Below are 18,034 nucleotides of genomic sequence, written 5' to 3'. Positions count from 1 at the left end.
TAAAGGGAGTGAAAGGTGGGATATCAAATCCAAACTCCTCCTCTTCTTCTTCTTTTGCCATGTGTGTGAGAGAGTTTAATACTTTTCCTTATCAATAGTTATGATGGCTATGCTGTGCCTCCACAGCCAGAGGAAACAGCAGGAGGGAAAAGCAGACTTGTGCTCAGGTCCTGCTTGTGGATTTCCCAGAAGAGGTATCTTATTGGTCACTGTGAGAAGAAGATGCTGGACTAGATGGGCCAATGGCTTGATCCGGATATGTTCTTAATCTGTCAAGCTGGGGTTTGGTGTTATGGGACAAAGGTGAGAGCACCTCTTCACCAGCAGAATGTAATATACAGTGGTACCTTGGGTTTAGAACTTAATCGTTCTGGAGGTCCGTTCTTAACCTGAAACTATTCTTAACCTGAGGTATCACTTTAGCTAATGGAGCCTCCCACTGCTGTTGCACCGCCAGAGCACGATTTCTGTTCTCATCCTGAAGCAAAGTTCTTACCCGAGGTACTATTTCTGGGTTAGCGGAGTCTGTAACCTGAAGCATCTGTAACCTGACGCGTCTGTAACCCGAGGCACCACTGTAGAAGAAAAAGGGGGAAGGAAGGGGGTGTCAACAGAGGAGATTGCCCTGTGCATGGAGATGAGATGCTTTCAATGTCCAAAAGATTTCTAAGTAGTCAGGTGAAAAGAATCATCTCTTGTACTTGAGATGGGCTCAGAAATAAACATAGAAACAAAGGCCGTAGATCCCATCTTCCTCATAGTGAATGGGTGTTTAAAAAATATTTCCCAATATACCCCCCCCCCCAAAAAAAAACTGTGAACAACAATAGCTGGGTTAAGTAACACAATCTCCACCCCATCAAAATAATTTTTAAAAATGCATTGAGTAAGAGTAGTTGGTGGGATAGAATTATTATCTTCTTCTCTAACATATGAAAAGAAAGCAGACCAGGCTTCAGCAAGAGTACCATATTTTTTGGTCTATAAGACTCACTTTTCCCCTCCTAAAAAGTAAGGGGAAATGTGTGTGGGTCTTATGGAGCGAATGCAGGCTGCGCAGCTATCCCAGAAGCCCAAACAGCAAGAGGGATCGCTGCTTTCGCTGCACAGCGATTCCTCTTGCTGTTCTGGTTTCTGAGATTCAGAATATTTTTTTTCTTGTTTTCCTTCTCCAAAACTAGGTGAGTCTTGTGGTCTGGTGCGTCTTATAGAGCGAAAAATACGGTATCTCTCTGTGTAACACCTACTGCTATGCTTCTAAGGCAGGTTAAGAAAGTTTTAAGATGGTGCCTGAAAGAGTTTATATTTTTTTTAAAAAAAAGTTAGCAAAGTGGCTTGGGGGGGAATTATTCTGTGGTTCAGGTGAAATGGGGGGGGAGAGATTAACATATATTTTGGGCTCTGCTGCGAAGAGCCTCTGGCTATTGTAACTTCTTGATTTGTAACTGTGGGGGAGAGACATGTTGGTGGCCATATCTTGGTTGAAGGAGTCTGGTGCTCTTTTGTTTTCTTTTAAATCTACAAATGGAACAGGAGGGATGGCAGAGATTTATAGTGAAAGAAGACAGTGAATTTACCAGGTGTTCTTGCAACCTAGAACATCTGAGCCTGGCTTTCTGTAACAGTGTCTTGCCTGAGACCTCTCCAGACAGATTTGAAACTTCCTTCTGAGCTGCAAAGGGGTACGCGGGTGGCACTGTGGGTAAAACCTCAGCGCCTAAGGACTTGCCGATCACATGGTCGGCGGTTCGAATCCCCGTGGCGGGGTGCGCTCCCGTCATTCGGTCCCAGCGCCTGCCAACCTAGCAGTTCGAAAGCACCCCCGGGTGCAAGTAGATAAATAGGGACCGCTTACCAGCGGGAAGGTAAACGGCGTTCCATGTGCTGCGCTGGCTCGCCAGATGCAGCTTGTCACGCTGGCCACGTGACCCGGAAGTGTCTGCGGACAGCGCTGGCTCCCGGCCTATAGAGTGAGATGAGCACAACCCTAGAGTCTGGCAAGACTGGCCCGTACGGGCAGAGGTACCTTTACCTTTACCTTTATCTGAGGTGCAAGCTGTTATAGCAAGAGCTGAACATATTTTAGGAGTGCTTCATAATAACCCCCAGCAGGCTGATATATTACAATCTATCAAGAACTTTGATTAGGTTGATTGTGTAAGTCGGTCCTAAAACAGTTAGGGCTAGAAGAAAGAGGGATGATTTTTCTGTTGATAGGACAGTGATAAGTAGGACGAGTAAGTTTTAAAGTCTAGATGTGTTTAAGGGGGACAACAATTTTGATGTTTGTTGGCGGAAACAAGTCAAAACTCCAATCGATGACTTATAAAATTGTGTCTTTAGACTAGTTAACAGAAGTTTTCCCCATGCAAACTTCATATAATATAATGTAATGTAATGCAGACACTGCTCCATGATGTCTGCAAGTTTAATCAAGGAGAATTGGGTCAGAAGTTATTTACCCAGAGATTATTCTGCAAGATGCAGTTTCAGTACCATGGACAGTTCAGTCTGATATGAATCCAAATGTGCTATTTGCATTCTCTACATCAGTGTTTCCCAACCTTGTGCCTCCAGCTGTTTTTGGACTACAATTCCCATCATCCTTTGCCACTGGTCTTGCTAGTCAGGGATGATGGGAGTTGTAGTTCAAAAACAGATGGAGGCACAAGGTTGGGAAACACTGCTCTACATGAAGATCAAAGTTGCTTGTCATGTGTGCAGTCAGGGGTGCTCCTAAAGTGCACTTGTGAAGTCAGACATCATTTATACAGCATTTTGCGGAACCAGGAAAATAGCAGGAGCATCAGGAGTTAGCAGTGTGCTCCAGATTTGGCTGAATCCTGAACCAAATTGGGCGGAGAACAAAATATTTCTGCAGATTTGATTTAAATCTGATTTCCCCTTTTCTCACCAAGCCTGATCCACATATAAACAGAATCCTTCTGTGTATGTCTTGGCCTACATTTCCTTAATCATTTAGTCAGAAAACCATCAGCCAACAATTACTCCCTTCTTACAAGTTGAGGCTTGGTATTTGTAGGTGCAACAATCACACCCATGCCCCACTGTGCAGGGTTCATCAAGATGATTTAGAAGATTGATGCTCTGCAGGATCTCTATCTATCCTGCCTTGCAGAAACCAAAGGTTATGTGAAGGCCCTTTAACAAAGCCAGTCAGCTCCTCTAGGAGAGTGTAGCCTAACACACTACAGGTCTAGTCAGTCAATATTGGACTTCAACTGGGCTCTAGCTCCTTACAGAGAAAGCTGCTCCTGTAGCAACAAGGTTCCTCAGAACAGTCCCAAGTCCTGAATGTTCCCTGCTTGACATGGACACTGCAGGTGATATGAAAGAGATCTGTCCCTTGGAAAGCTGTTACCAGACAGAGTAGACAATACTGAACATGTGCAAAAAAAACCTAGGAAGCTACCTTATATCAGATAAATCTAGATGTTTAAGAAGAACCCTGCTTGGAAGACGTTTAGTAGGGCCAATTCTGGGGTGATTTCTAATACTTGCTTAGTTATTTTACATATTTCTCATATGGCTGTTGACCAGAATAGTTGGATTCTGGGGCACTCCCACCACATGTGGAGGTATGTGCCTGTGGAAGTGCACCCTCTCCAGCATTTTGGTGAAGTTCCTGGGCCTATTAGCGCTAGCTTTCTTGGTGTTAGGTACCACCTGTAGGTGAGTTTCAGAGTGAGTTCTTTTCTTTTCATTGATATGGATTTAAAGGGGGGTTTAGACCACATTAAGGGATGCGGGTGGTGCTGTGGGTTAAACCACAGAGCCTAGGACTTGCTGATCAAAAGGTCTGTGGTTCAAATCCCCGCGATGGGGTGAGCTCCTGCCACTCGGTCCCTGCTCCTGCCAACCTAGCCGTTCAAAAGCGCATCAAAGTTCAAGTAGATAAATAGGTACCACTCTGGTGGGAAGGTAAACAGAGTTTTCGTGCGCTGCTCTGGTTTGCCAGGAGCAGCTTAGTCATGCTGGCCACATGACCCGGAAGCTGTACGCCGGCTCCCTTGGCCAATAAAGCGAGATGAGCGCCGCAACCCCAGAGTCGGCCACGACTGGACTTAATGGTCAAGGGTCCCTTTACCTTTACCTTAGACCACATTCTGGTCCATTGAGTGGGGTTAATAGAAACATCACCACCAGACCCCACCCCCCACTCATCTTTTCTCCCCTCCACCTCTTTCCCCCTATTCTTCTTAATGTCTCAACAAATCAAACTGATCTGTAAAAAATGTTACTTGGAGGGGGGAAAGAGAGAGAGAGAGAGATTGCATATACTTTTGTAAACCAAGAAGAAGAAGAAGAAGAAGAAGAAGAAGAAGAAGAAGAAGAATGCTGCTAGATCAGACTAAAGGCCCATCTTGTCCAGAGCATTTCTTACTATGGCCAACCAGATCTCTCCAATAAGTCCATGAGCAAGGCTTGACAAAAATAACCATTTCCTATAGCTGTTCCTTAGAGAAGGGTTTTCAGGGGAAGATTTCCTCTGCACATGGACCTTCTAAATCTCAGCTGGAAGGCCTGGCCTCTATACAACTGCCTCCATGTCCTGCCTCTGCACAGTTAGGTCCTTTAACCTCAACAGGTTGCATACCACCCAATATGGCTCTGAATACCAGTTGGTGGGAATCACAAGTGAGGAGGGCATCACTGCACACAGGTGATGGAGGCTTTCCACAATGGTTAGCCATTGTGACAACATAGTGATAGATCAGATGTGCCTTTGACCTTATCCAGCGAAATGCTTCCTTTGCTCTTCTGAGATTGCCTTCCGTATCAAAAGGAGGTTTCTGTAAAAAGATTACAAACCTAAGACTTCTTAAAAAAGCAAAAGTAGTTGCAGTTCTTTGGATCCCAGCCAATATTTTGGAGACTCACAAATCATTCTTGAAAGCACCTGTAGGATTCCCTGCCTTTCCTGAGGAAGAGAAAAGTAAAAAGTACCTTTGTTTCCTATTGTGTAGTCTACAAAGGACTGTCAGTTAACAGATTGTTCTTTCCCCTCTTTTGTTCCTACCTGATTATTCAGAAAGACCAGCATGATAAGGAGTTGCCCACTTTGTCATTCTCTTTTATTCCCTGCAGCAAGATTTGGGTAGCTACCATTTCTTTCCCCCTCCCCCAGTTCTCCTTTCATTTTACAGCTTATCATTCAACAATCGTACCCCACCCTCCTCTCTCTCTCTCTCTCTCTCTCTCTCTCTCTCTCTCTCTCCCTTGCTCTATTTTCCCTTCTTTCGGATGTAGTAACTTGATTTGGCTAAAAGCAGGTTTAAAATGTCATTATTTCCCTCTGTCTACATTGGCTGACATGCACTTTGCTGGAGCATGCAAAGGGGGGCATCAACAGGGTGTCAATCAGAATTTCCTTCCTAAGTCATGGCATCCGTATTTCATGCTCAGCAGAAAGTTGCAGCAGTGCAGGTCTTCATTAAGGAGTTTCAGATCAGCTTTTATGTCAGAGGAGAGAAAGAGCCCTCCACCTCTTCTCTCATAGCCCCTCCAGCTGCTAAACACATGGATTTTTCTGTCTGGAGGTGGGAGAGAGGAATCGCCTGGCCATAGCAATTGTTTTGGCTTGGGATTGGCTGAGCAGTGCAAAGAGCCAATTGGACAGAGAATGGATAGAGATGTCTCCAGGAATCTCTATGTTGGAAAAAATAAAGAGTGTGTGGGAAACAGAGCGGTAGACTCGTAATCTGGTGAACCGGGTTCGCTTCCCCGCTCCTCCACATGTAGCTGCTGGGTGACCTTGGGCCAGTCACACTTCTCTGAAGTCTCTCAGCCCCACTCACCTCACAGAGTGTTTGTTGTGGGGGAGGAAGGGAAAGGAGAATGTTAGACGCTTGAGACTCCTTCGGGTAGTGATAAAGTGGGATATCAAATCCAAACTCTTCTTCTTCTTTGCATTTTTATTTTTATTTTTTAGACACACACATATTCCTTAAACTGGTATGACAGTGCATCAGTTACTCTAATGGACCAGCCTCCAGTGCCGCCTTATGAGTCAAATGGTTGTTTGAACTTATTTTTGCAAACTGCTGACCCAGTTATTGCTGTCACTATCACATCCCTGGCCCTGGATGATGACTCAGACTCTGATCGTCAAGATGTGGGGTCAAAGTTCACGTAGTTCCAGAGCACCCAAACTGCTTTCTAGATAAAAGTGGAGGGGCTTCAGTGCAACCATCAGTTGAGGGGAAACCCATTATGGTGGTTCACACAGCCCATGGGCATTCCAAGCCCTGTGAGCTGCCTCACCCATTGATCAAAATCTCATATACACCTCTTTGTTTCAGCTGAATGTTGAGCGCAAGTTTCTTTTGATTCTATATTAAAGGAGAACTCTTTTCAGGCAGTGAAATGCAAGTTGACAAAAAAGAGCTTGGGATCCTTGTCAACGGCTGAATTGGTCATATGATAGCTTTACTGTGCATCAAAGTCTTGTTGAACTCAGGTTCAACATTCTGTTGTGGCCAGCTGGATGTTGTCGCAAGCCCTTCTCATAGTTACCTGGTACATGGTGGTATTAACCAGGTTCCTAATGCACATTAGCAACAAAAGGTTCCTTTGCTCTTTAATATCTAGCACTACTGGAAATCTGGCCCTTTTTCTTTTGCTCTCTTAAATATAGAATCTCCCACCCATCTGCCATTGGACAATTGAATTGGTTGCTGCAGACAAATGTTCAAGCCACAACAGCAGGTGGACATTTTTTTTAAAACACACTATAAACGTTCAAAACCAGGCTTTGCAGTTTTCCAAATGCGCTTCAAAGATGTTCCATTGAAACTGTGCCTTCCTATTATTATTTTGACAGACAGAAGAGGGGAACAGAAGATTGAAAGGATTGTAGGAAGCTGCCGCTTTTTTAGAAAGCAGCTTTAATAAAAGGAGTTTATTTCTCTGGAGTTTCTTATTTTCTGGGTTTGGTGGGCATTTAAGAATGCTTCTTTATTGCTCTCGCCTTCCCTATTCGGAGAGATTGGGGCATCAATTGAGGCGAGACAGTTATGGATCACTATAGGTCGGGTTGGATAGCTCCTAGTGATCTGGGTCTTTCAGAGAGTAGGGCATCAGGTGGGGAAACCCTTGAGAAGGCTGAGACCAACCTCAACAATGGCTACATCTTTCCAGGTGAACGTAGGGTGCTGCCTAACTTTCCTTCCTGCCTGATACCCTGTCCAGCAGGATTGCTACCTCCAGTCAATAGCTGTTAAGCAGAGGCATCAATTCTGCAGAATTTAGGATGCTCACAAGCAGCTTGTGAAGTGCACCCAAAATAATTGAAACCCATCCCCATTCTCCATCCCCAACCCCCTCCTGGACATATGTTTAATCAGAGTCCATCTGTTCCCCCAGCCACCATAATTAAAGTTTAGCCCTGCCCCCTAACTACATTGGGACTGGATCCGAGATGGGGCAGGGAGGTCCCTGAGTTGGACAAGGGCAGGTTGTGCTGATTGGGGGCCCCCACAGACTGGAGCCATGCCCAAAAGCAGGGTTGGGGTCTTTGTGCAGCTCTGATTTTTGCGCACCAATACTGCATTGCAAACTCTAGAGAAGTGTGCGATCCAGCTAGGAGCTGCATTTTGATCTTCAAGCAAATTCAGGAATGGGACATTGGGTAATCCACAGCAAAATGGACTGAACAATTTTCTCCTCCATCCCTATTTATCAAAATAGGCCTTCAGCTGATCTAGAGGGTAGGGACTATTCCTGTTTAATGGGGTCAGGGTATGTTACATATGCTTCTTAGGAAAATATTTCCATGTCTGCCACGCGTGGAGATAAATCGGTGTTCAATAGCACAAATCTCCATGTCTTAGCTATGCAGATTCCTTGAAGCCAGTTGAAATAGATTGGCGGCTGAGAACACAGGTTTCCAAAGTGTGTGTCTTTAGTCAAACATCCAGTTCACAGACCTACCCGGGACATTGATTGCAAGAGAGCAGAGCCCTCTTCAGGCCAACCCTTTAAAAGCAGCCAACAAGCACCCTTCACATCAATGATCTCAAATCTCACAGTAACTGAAATTTGAACCCAATTTGCGGGTTCCACTTCAGGCAAATCTCAGCCTGAAATACAAAGCTAACTTGCTGCAAGTCTCTTTGCACATGAGCAGAGGCCTCCATGGATAGAGCTTTCCATGCATGTGTGGAGAGGCTTAGACACTTTTCCAAAATCAGTAGAAACCCTTCAAGACTCATTTAAGTTGGGGTTCCTTGTTGTTTGGGGCTTTATCCTTAACCCAACCCAGACCATCTGACTAGGCCTTGTCCCGTGTGATATTTTTCAGGTACATCCTGCATCCTGGGGTCTCTTGAGGGCAACTGTGAATTCCCATATGAATTCAGATATGGATGGACCCTCTTGAACTAACACGCAGAGCAGAATGTTATCAACTCATTTTCACACTTGCAGAATGTTGTGACACAGTTCCCAGATAGAAAAAGCAAACCAAAGTACAATTAAACATGCATGTATGGAGAAGAAATGCATTTCGAAAGGTTCGTTTGATGAGAAAATGCTTTAGAATACATATTTCAATGACACTAAATTGTGATTTTTCACACAGTTTGAAACCCCCACACACTCAAAGAATAATCATGAGACCAAAGTTTGGGGAAATTGTTATATTTGTTACAAATTATGTTCCTGTGTTTCCAGTTTTGACCAAATTGGGCTAGAGAGGAGCTATAAGGTTGATCAGTCCATATCTCGCAAGAGAGAATCAGGCTTTGCCATCACCAGGGCTTACACTCCATCCCTACTTACCTGTTCTATTCTGACAAACAAGCCCACTATGACTCTTGAAAGACAGATTATGCCAAATGCATGCTTTTCTCCAACAGCTTTACTCCACACAAATAATAACTTCCCAGTAGTTCTGACCAGTCATGTTACTTAGGATGCTTGTGTCTTTGTTTGGGTACCATCTGCCACTTCCATCTAACGTCCCAGAAATGAACTTGCTTAGCACCTTATTGTTGAATCGTTCTGAATACCTTAAGGTTTCATAAGAATTATACATTTTTTGGTTCAACTTTGAGACATTTCCAAGTAAATTGTTGTATTCCATCCTGACAAAGTATAGACATTTTGAAAATCATTTTATCAACAACACCCTTAGCTCACCTAGCACAGTCAGAGGTTTGTATTTATGGGATCTCCCAGCACATGAATGGGGCTGCCCTGACTGGTTACATCTGCTGGCATCCATGCATGAAGCATGGACATCTGTAAGGACGGAACCTTTGAACAGACAGCTTACCTGTAAAAGCTTCCATGCAGCATGCAGCCCTAAATGATCTGTGTTCTGGATCACAGGGGATTTTTTGCAGGGATAGTGTGGCATCAGGGGGGCAGCAGCTAGTGGTCAGAACATGTTGGGAGAACATGGAATTAAGCCTTTGAATAAGGTCCCATGTAATATGCAAAGTTATGGTGAATTTTCCTGAAATGGGGCAGCAGAGTTCATTCACTCAGGACTGCTTTGTTAAGTAAGTAAGAACGTTGGAGAGACACAGAGAGAGAGAGAGTTTACAACAAAAATGAGGCTAACCTGTTGGCCAGAGGGCAGTTGTCTTTCGACAAGGGCCAACATTGATGCCGAAGTTACAGATAGGTAGCCGTGTTGGTCTGCCATAGTAAAAAAAAAAAATTCCTTCCAGTAGCACCTTAAAGACCAACTAAGTTACTTCTAGGTATGAGCTTTCGTGTGCATGCACACTTCTTCTGAGCTCTGCGAGTGCAGCTTTCTCCCGATTGAAGTGCAGAGTTTTTGAGGACTGGGGCATTCACAGGAAAACCAAAATGCTTGCTTACAAAGCTATTGTACTACCAACCTTACTATATGCTTGTGAAACATGGACCACTTACGAACGCCATCTCCAACTCTTCAAAAGATTCCATCAATGGTGTCTCTGAAAAAAATTACACATCACTTGGGAAGACAGGCGAACTAATGCCAGTGTCCTGGAAGAAGCAAAGATCACTAGTCTCGAAGCAATGATTCTTCAACATCAACTTCGTTGGACTGGTCATGTTGTGCGGATGCCTGATGATTGTCTTCCAAAGCAACTACTCTATTCCGAACTTAATAATGGAAAGCGTAATGCTGGTGGTCAACAAAAGAGGTTTAAAGACTGTCTCAAGGCAAATTTTAACTTATGCAGTATAAAAACCAACAATTGGGAAACACTTGCCTGTGAGCGCTCCGATTGAAGAACAGCCTTTACCAAAGGTGTCATGGGCTTTGAAGACATTTGAACTCAGGATGAAAAGGAGAAATGTGCTAAGAGGTACACTTGGCACGCTTGGCAAATCCACACCGGGATCAACTCTCACTCAGAAACCAATGTCCCCAGTGTGGAAGGATGTGTGGATCCAGAACTGGCCTCCATATTCACTTATGGACTCCTTGTTAAAACCCTGTTTATGGAAGACAATCTTACTCGGCTGTGAGTGATCACCAAAGAAAGTAGAAGACAGACAGAACACATCCCAGGCAATGGTGTAGGACAGAGTGCAGCAGAAATAAGACCATAAAAACCAGAATAAATGAATGTCCAAACTCCAATAGTTCATTGAGGTACCACATGAAACTTTGGGGAGAGCTTAATGATAGAAATGCTGAGAAATATCAAACTGCAGTTAAAGGCATAAGAGCAATTCACAGGGGAGGCTTTTCATGGTCAGCTGGCAATCCTAGCTTAAAGAGTATAAGCATGCAGCAAATGATGGAGTAATAGAAATTGACTGTTTAAGCGAAGCAAAATGTTAAGACTCATAGCCCAGTTTCTTATATTGGGAATCTCTCTAATTTTTGTAATTCTCATACCAAATGCCCCACAACACACTATGAAATATTGAGGAATCCCCCTTTTTTCTCAAATCAAAAAACTCAAAAGTTGCCCTTGCAGGAAAAGCATTTCTGCTATTCTTCTGAAAATTGACAGGATTCATCCCCTCAGAAGGAGAACCTAACCTGCAAATTTAATCCAATTCTGCCCCCAAAATGAAACAGTTAAGGACTTTTCTTTTTTCTCTCTTGGGGGGGGTCACTTTAGAAGTAACCAGCACATAATCCCCAAACAAATGCTTTATACATTCTGGAAGAGCTAGTAGGTCTGTGAATTTTATTCACTCTTATAAAAAGAGAGGGGTTATCACCTTTTTTTCTTTGTTGTTTCCAAATAGATGAAGGGGGAGGGCTAAGTAGACTTGGACAACCAACAAAGTGCCTAGGAACTGAAGCAGGCTGTTTTCCAATGTGCTAAACTGAAGTTCAAACAAAATCTCATAGTCAAGGCACACCGCTAGCATGTACACACCAGGAAGTCAATGGTTCAAAGACAGGTACACAGGAAAGTTGAAGAGAATTGGTGGTTGTGGGATAGGTTGAACCATACCAAAGTGATCACACAGCCACTTTGCCATGCACGCATATCTACACAACTCACACTCTCAAAAGACGTGTGTGTGTGTGTGTGTGTGTGTGTGTGTGTAAACTAGGTGTATAACCTTTCAATTGCGGGTGTGTGGATATTTCCACTGTCCCCACCCTGGCACTGCATCATTGATTTTTTTAATAGAACCTGGGTATCCCCAGTACTATTCTTAACACTCTAACCACTATGCCACACTAGCTTACAAATCCCTTGTTGAAAATAACCAACCAGAGTTGATGGCATTGATATATTTGTTTGGAGAGTTCAACTCTCTTTTGGAATATATAAGTTTGCTCTTAGCAATAAAGTTCCCAGCTGCTACATTTTGAAACTGCTCCTGTAATCAAAGCCAATCCACAACACACACACACACACACACCCATGGATTCAAGGGTGCAAAATGAGAAGTTAACCTTTCATGACCAAGCATCTTGTTTTCGGACAATGTCCAAGAGCTATGGGGACATGAATGCCCTTTGAATTCTCACCACTCGCCATGGCTTATCAGTTGGAATGCGGAGGATAATGGGAGAGCAATCAAAGCTTCTGCTAAAGCAGACAAGCTATTCTAATCTCTACATTGTCATGGAATTACTGGGGTGATACGGAAGAGAGGGTATATATATATATATATATATATATATATATATATATTTAAAAATCCCAAAACAACTCAGAACAAAGAAAAATTAAAGCTAAGGAACAGCAGGCAGGAGAGCCCTAAACTTAATCCAGTGTATTGCTATATAAAGGCTTGCCATCTGGAGCCTAATTTTCAACTTTACTGCTGGTATGTATCATGCTGTTCCTTTTTTTATAAGAAAAAAGCCATATATATATATCACTCATTAGAGTGATGGGTACCCAAAATGCCACTGCTACTGATTATTTTTAATCTTCAGCTATTTTGGAAAAAATCTGATGCAGTCTATAAATAGGGGCTGTCTAGAAACGGTGCACCTGTTTGGATTTTGCAATGCTTTTCTTTCCTCCCTACCTCTCAATTTTTCTGACAAGATGTGTCCATGTAGCACTACTACCATCAATGTAATACTCAGCCTAACATCTGTTGCAAGTAATTTGGTAGGAAACATTATTAAAGAGAGGATTATTAATTGTACCGAAGAACAAGCCTTCCTGGGGAAGGATTAGCATGGCTTCTGCAACGGGAAGCCCTGCTTCAGCAGCCTTTTAGACTTCCCTGAATGTGCCAATAAACATGTCAATAAATGTGGTCTGACATACATTATGGGAGAAATTCAACATTGCTCTAAGTTACAAGTCTGTTAGTGGTGCACTTGTTGAGCTAGCAGAATAGCTTGTGCAAGAGAAGGGCAGGATGCCAGCATGGTTCTTGTGCCCGGTTGTGCAACAGATTGCAGTAGCCCCAGCGCTTCCTGTTGCACAACCAGTTACACAACAAGCATCTGCTAATATAATCGTTTCATGGGATTTCATATCGTGCAAATGTTATTCTTACCCTTACGCTAGTGCAACAGTCCTTATGCTAGCAGTCAGAGAAAGCTGAATCTGAGCCTATGGTTTGTACCCAAAGTACTACTAGGTGATGCATCCGATCAGAAGAAAGATTTCTGCATGCACAATAGGACTTGCTGCCTCTCCTCCCTGATGTACCCCTTAAATCCATTCTAGAGTTTCTCTGAACACTCAGGAACTGATTTAGGAAGGGCAGGGGGCACATGTGGGGGCAGAAGAATAGGGAAGTTCCATTGCATAATACTAATACTAATTTATACCCCATCTACCTGGCTGGGCTTCCCCAGCAACTCTGGGCATCTCCCAACAGAATATTAAAACCACAATAAAACACCAAACATTAAAAACTTCCCTAAACAGGGCTGCCTTTAGATGTCTTCTAAAAAGGAGAAATCCTTGCACTAATGGGATGTATTAGCTGGATACCACTCAGTATTCTTGGGCTTTGAAAAAGCTTTTGACAAAGTAAAAGGACAGGTCCCCAGCTGAGTTAGCAATGTCAAGAAAGAGGATGGAGAAGGGGCTATAGCTCTGTGGAAGAGCATCTGTTTTGCATGTAGAAGCTTCCAGGTTTAATCCCCATCATCTTGAGTTAAACTGGGACAGACTCCAATCTTAAATCCTAGAGTCACTGCTAGTCAGTATAGACCAGTGTTTCCCAACCTTGTGCCTCCAGATGTTTTTGGCCTACAACTCCCATCATCCCTGACCACTGGTCTTGCTAGCTAGGGATGATGGGAGTTGTAGGCCAAAAACATCTGGAGGCACAAGGTTGGGAAACACTGGTATAGACAGTAATGAGCTATTCTAAGCTGCATCAACGGAAGTATACTGTCCAGATCAAGTGAAGTAATAGTTTCACCCTATTCAGCCTTGGTCAAACCACACCAGGAATACTGTGTGTGTGCAGAGGAGCGCAACAAAGATGATCAAAGCTCTGGAAACCAAGCCTTATGAGGATTGGTTGAAGGAGCTGGGTATGTTTAGCCTGGAAAAGAGGAAACTGTAAGACTGCAAGGACAGTTCTTGTTTGGAAATCAGTAAATCACCCAAAGATCTGTACTGAGACCTGTGGGATCATTCCAAATGATCTGGAATTACTGGTGAGCAGTGAAGTGGTCAAGCTTGCAGATGATGCCAAATCACTCAGAGTAGTGAAAACCCAACTAGACTGCAAAGATCTTCCAGAAGATGTCTCCAAACTGCACTTATGGGCAAAATAAAATGGCAAATGGATGTCAGTGTAAATGATGTATGATGAGGAAACAAGCCCAAACTCCATATGTATACTAATGAGATCTGAACTGCTGGAGACTAACCAGGAAAGACACTGGGGAGTCATGGTGGATAATTCCATGACAACATCAACCCAGTATGGAATGGAAATAAAGTAGCTTGTAATATGATGCCTTAACCGATTGACTCAGATTTAGATCTGGCCTTTCTGCACTAAGTGCCAAATACAATAGGTGATAAAATACAAATAGAATTATTGTATTATATTTACACACACACACACACACACACACACAGGAGAAGGAAAAGCAGCATTCATGCAAGGAGAGAGTTGTGTCCTGGTTTTTACAATATCTGTTCATCTATACAAACTGAAGAAAGGGATCACATAAGCAGTATCACTTTCCCCAAAGATATCAGCAATGTCCCAGGATGCCATCATTGACCAGCCTACTTTGTACAGTAAGACAATTATATCAGTTGCCATCCAGATGTTGTTGCACGCCAACTCACATCAGCTCGGTCAGCAGTTTTGTATGATGGAAGTTGTAGACCAGCAATAGGGATCAGTTAAGGTAATCAATTAACAGTATACCCCCAACAAATGATTGTTACAGAGGAAGCTTTCCCAAGTCAACTGCCTCCTTCTTTTGGAAAGGGGGGAAACAACACCTTACATAATAAACCATGTTGGTGGTTAAGTCCAGGAAAGGCTGCAGTGTGCATCAGCAATTTTGGGAATTCTGAAGCAAAACCAATATTCCTTCAACAAAAGTGTAGCTTTATTGCAAAGGGAAGTAAGCCAATATAAAGTAGCCTCACTGGTGTTAAAGACACTATTTCAGCATAAACCATTTGGAAAGATTAGGTGATATTTCTCTGCTCAGGACACTGTAAAAGTTGCCTTTGACTTGCTAACCAGGATTACTTCAACTTGCCGGTAGCATTTCAAAGAATCGTAGCGCGGATCAACAAGTGTCTCGAGTTATTTGCAAAAAGTTGAAGCGACAGAGAAATCCACACTGCAAACTCATGCACTTTTGGAAAATTTAGCACGCCTAATCCAACAAACTTCAGTGTACTCAAGAACACTGAGGTTAATATCTTAAGTGCACTCCACTGTGGATTGAATTCTCACTACCAGCAAGACATATCTAAAGACACCGTATATAATCAGCAAAGTCACATGACCAATATTTTTTCTGGGATCACATACCATATCAAGCTAGAGTCAGAAAGCCCCAAGCCCAGTCACTCTTTCTCCGTGACATGACATTTTTCTAGTTTGTATTCTGTGGGAGAGCATTCAGACATACTTTGCTGCCCCACCACCATCTAAAGTGGTACAATCAGGTGCTACTTTGGCACTTAATAGTTCTGGTTGTATAACACAAGCCTAACTTTGGAGGAGGGCAGAAGTCGTCCTACTGAATTCAGTGGAGTTTTCTTAAACATTGCAAGAGCATGATTCCTTGAGTACTCACTTTAATGGGACCACAGCAGCATAAGCCAACAATTACTTCACACTGATTGGATACTCTGCCCTGTGTCTTAATCCAGTAGCATCCCTGAAACCACCTGTGTTTTGGAAAGAGCCACATCAAAGCGACTTCACTGCCTTTGATAGCACATTGCTCGAGTTGCCTCCCCCCCCCCGCCATAGCCTTCAAGGGGGCCACATGAATGCTAAGCCTTTGATGACTTCGTATTGGTTGCATTTTACAGAAAGTCCACCCTCTCAAAGCTTTGCCTGAAAACTTTCGCATCTTGACTTGTGATTCTTAAAAGCAGGCACTACCTAAGATTAACTGCTCTCACCACATTCCCTCCTTAAGAAACAGCAAAGCATCTTGCAAGTTCTTAATAAGATCAAAGTTAATTGAAAAGTCTGCTGATGACAGCCAGATCTTGCTGCAAGGTGTAACTACCCCTGGTGCATGGGAAGGGTTTTCACCAAAAAACAAATGAACCAGCTGATAAAACCCTTGTACACAGCTACATCTATGCAGTCAACTGGAAAATGCTTTGCTTTCAAAGTATGATTTTCAACCCAGTGGTTAGCTTGCCCTGATGCACAGACCGAACCATCAGTTTGCGCTGAATGTCGACACACCGGTTGCTCAGTCCAGTCGTTTAGCATCAGGGTCTGTGGCTACTCAGGGGGAGACCTTTGGCAATTCCTTCCTACCATGGTGACTTGCTAAATCCAACTGCTTGCGACAGGGAGTTGTGCACAGCGAGATCGCTCTCCACTGCTGAGAAGCAGGCAGCCACAGGCATTTGACAAGAGAATTACAGGCAAAGAGGATGGCAAACATACCTTGAGTCGTGGACTTCCCCCACCTATCAAGGCAGCCAATGTTCTATGCCGGCGTATGCCCTTGATGTGCCTGGAATGCTGCTGAAAGTGCGCTCAGCATCAGTGGCACTTTTTCTGCTGTTGACAGAAGGCGCGGAGAGGTCCTTTTGAAACTTGCCTCCAGGGTGCTTGCCGTCTCCTTCCTCCCAGCAGGATCAGACTGTGGCTTCTCGCCCTCAAGCCAGGGAGGCTGGAGTCCTTTCCCCAACTGCAGTTGCTAATGCTCCACTCTCTGGGAAAGCGGTGAAGTATGTGTGTGCCGGCAGTAGCAGCGCACGCTCATCAGCCAGCCACGAGCAGGGAGATGTGAGATGCATGCCGAAAAAGCCACAGCAAGGAGAAGCAGGCTCGTGGAGCGCAGCCTCTCTTTTTAATCCCGCTGCTAATTACACCCTATTGACCTTCCCGCGATAGATCACCAAGGACTTGATCAGTCAAGAAAGAGAGAGAGGTTTCGTACAAGCAGATTCCGCCTCCTTTATTGTTACAGACACCTGTCAGAGAGGGGAAAGTTTCAGGGATGGGTTCTCTCCCCCCCCCCCTTGCTGGTGTTGTGGCATTTCTTATTCATCAAGCCTTTCCTTCTTGGAGTGAATCCCCACAGTGCTCACCGCTGATCTAGCTCAGTTGGTCTGAACAATGGCAGGGAGGAAACAGCCTCTTAGCTTTATAGAAGAAGATTCCTTGAAATCTACCAGGGCAATAACTGAGAGGCACTACAACACATTGTTTGTCCTGGCTGGGAAATCTCGAGGGAAGCTGACTCGCTTGCTTGCAGTGGAACAGCAACTAAATCTTCAACCATGACTGGAAAGGAAATGATCTGGGCTGCACTTTTCTCTCTCTGCTTTTTTTCTTCTCTTTCCCCTAACAATGTTGATCGAATCCAGAACTGTACTGGGTATTTTCCAACCCTCTCTCTGTTCCTGAAACTTGAGACCGAAGTGCAACAGATAGCATTCTGCTCGCTAATTTATGGAATTCACTGCCACAAGAGACACAATGATGGTCATCATGGCCACCAAGTTGGAAGACGTCAAAGAAGGATTAGATACTTTCATGGCGCAGAAGGGTACCAATAGTTATGATAGCTATGTTCACCAATGAAAACATTGGATAACAGTTGCTGGGAATCACAAGTGGGGAGAGTGCTGTTGCACATGACTCATGTTTGGGGTTTCCCCATGAGTAGGCCACTGTGAGAACAGGGAGCTGTGTTGGATGGGCATTTGACCTGATCCTGTAGGGCTCTTAAAAGGCCAGGGTCCTGAAATTTAATTTATACCAGAGGCTTCATATTGAAGGGAAGTCCACAACCCCCCAAGAGAGTCCATTCCACTGTCGAACATCTCTTACAGTCAGAATGTTCTTCCTGATGTTTCTTACAAAGAAATTTGTCCAACTGGTTCAGAATTCTCCTGTCTTAGATTATAACCCTCATGGAGTATAGGACCCCAAGAATTGG

The 18,034-nt window shown here is 43.8% G+C and overlaps 1 long non-coding RNA gene across 1 annotated transcript in view; it reads right to left on the bottom strand.

Annotated features, from left to right (window-relative positions):
* Positions 1-16,933, bottom strand: part of LOC310843992 — a 468,743-nt gene extending 451,810 nt beyond the window's left edge. The window contains exon 1 of the long non-coding RNA XR_014563860.1: positions 16,531-16,933. This is a non-coding gene — a long non-coding RNA (uncharacterized lncRNA). The remainder of the gene's footprint in view (positions 1-16,530) is intronic.
* Between the last annotated feature and the right edge of the window lie 1,101 nt (positions 16,934-18,034).

This window comes from Podarcis gaigeae (assembly GCF_964106915.1).
Source record: "Podarcis gaigeae genome assembly, chromosome: 4".
Classification (NCBI taxonomy): Eukaryota; Metazoa; Chordata; class Lepidosauria; order Squamata; family Lacertidae; genus Podarcis; species Podarcis gaigeae.
This window is presented reverse-complemented; position numbering and strand designations above follow the sequence as displayed.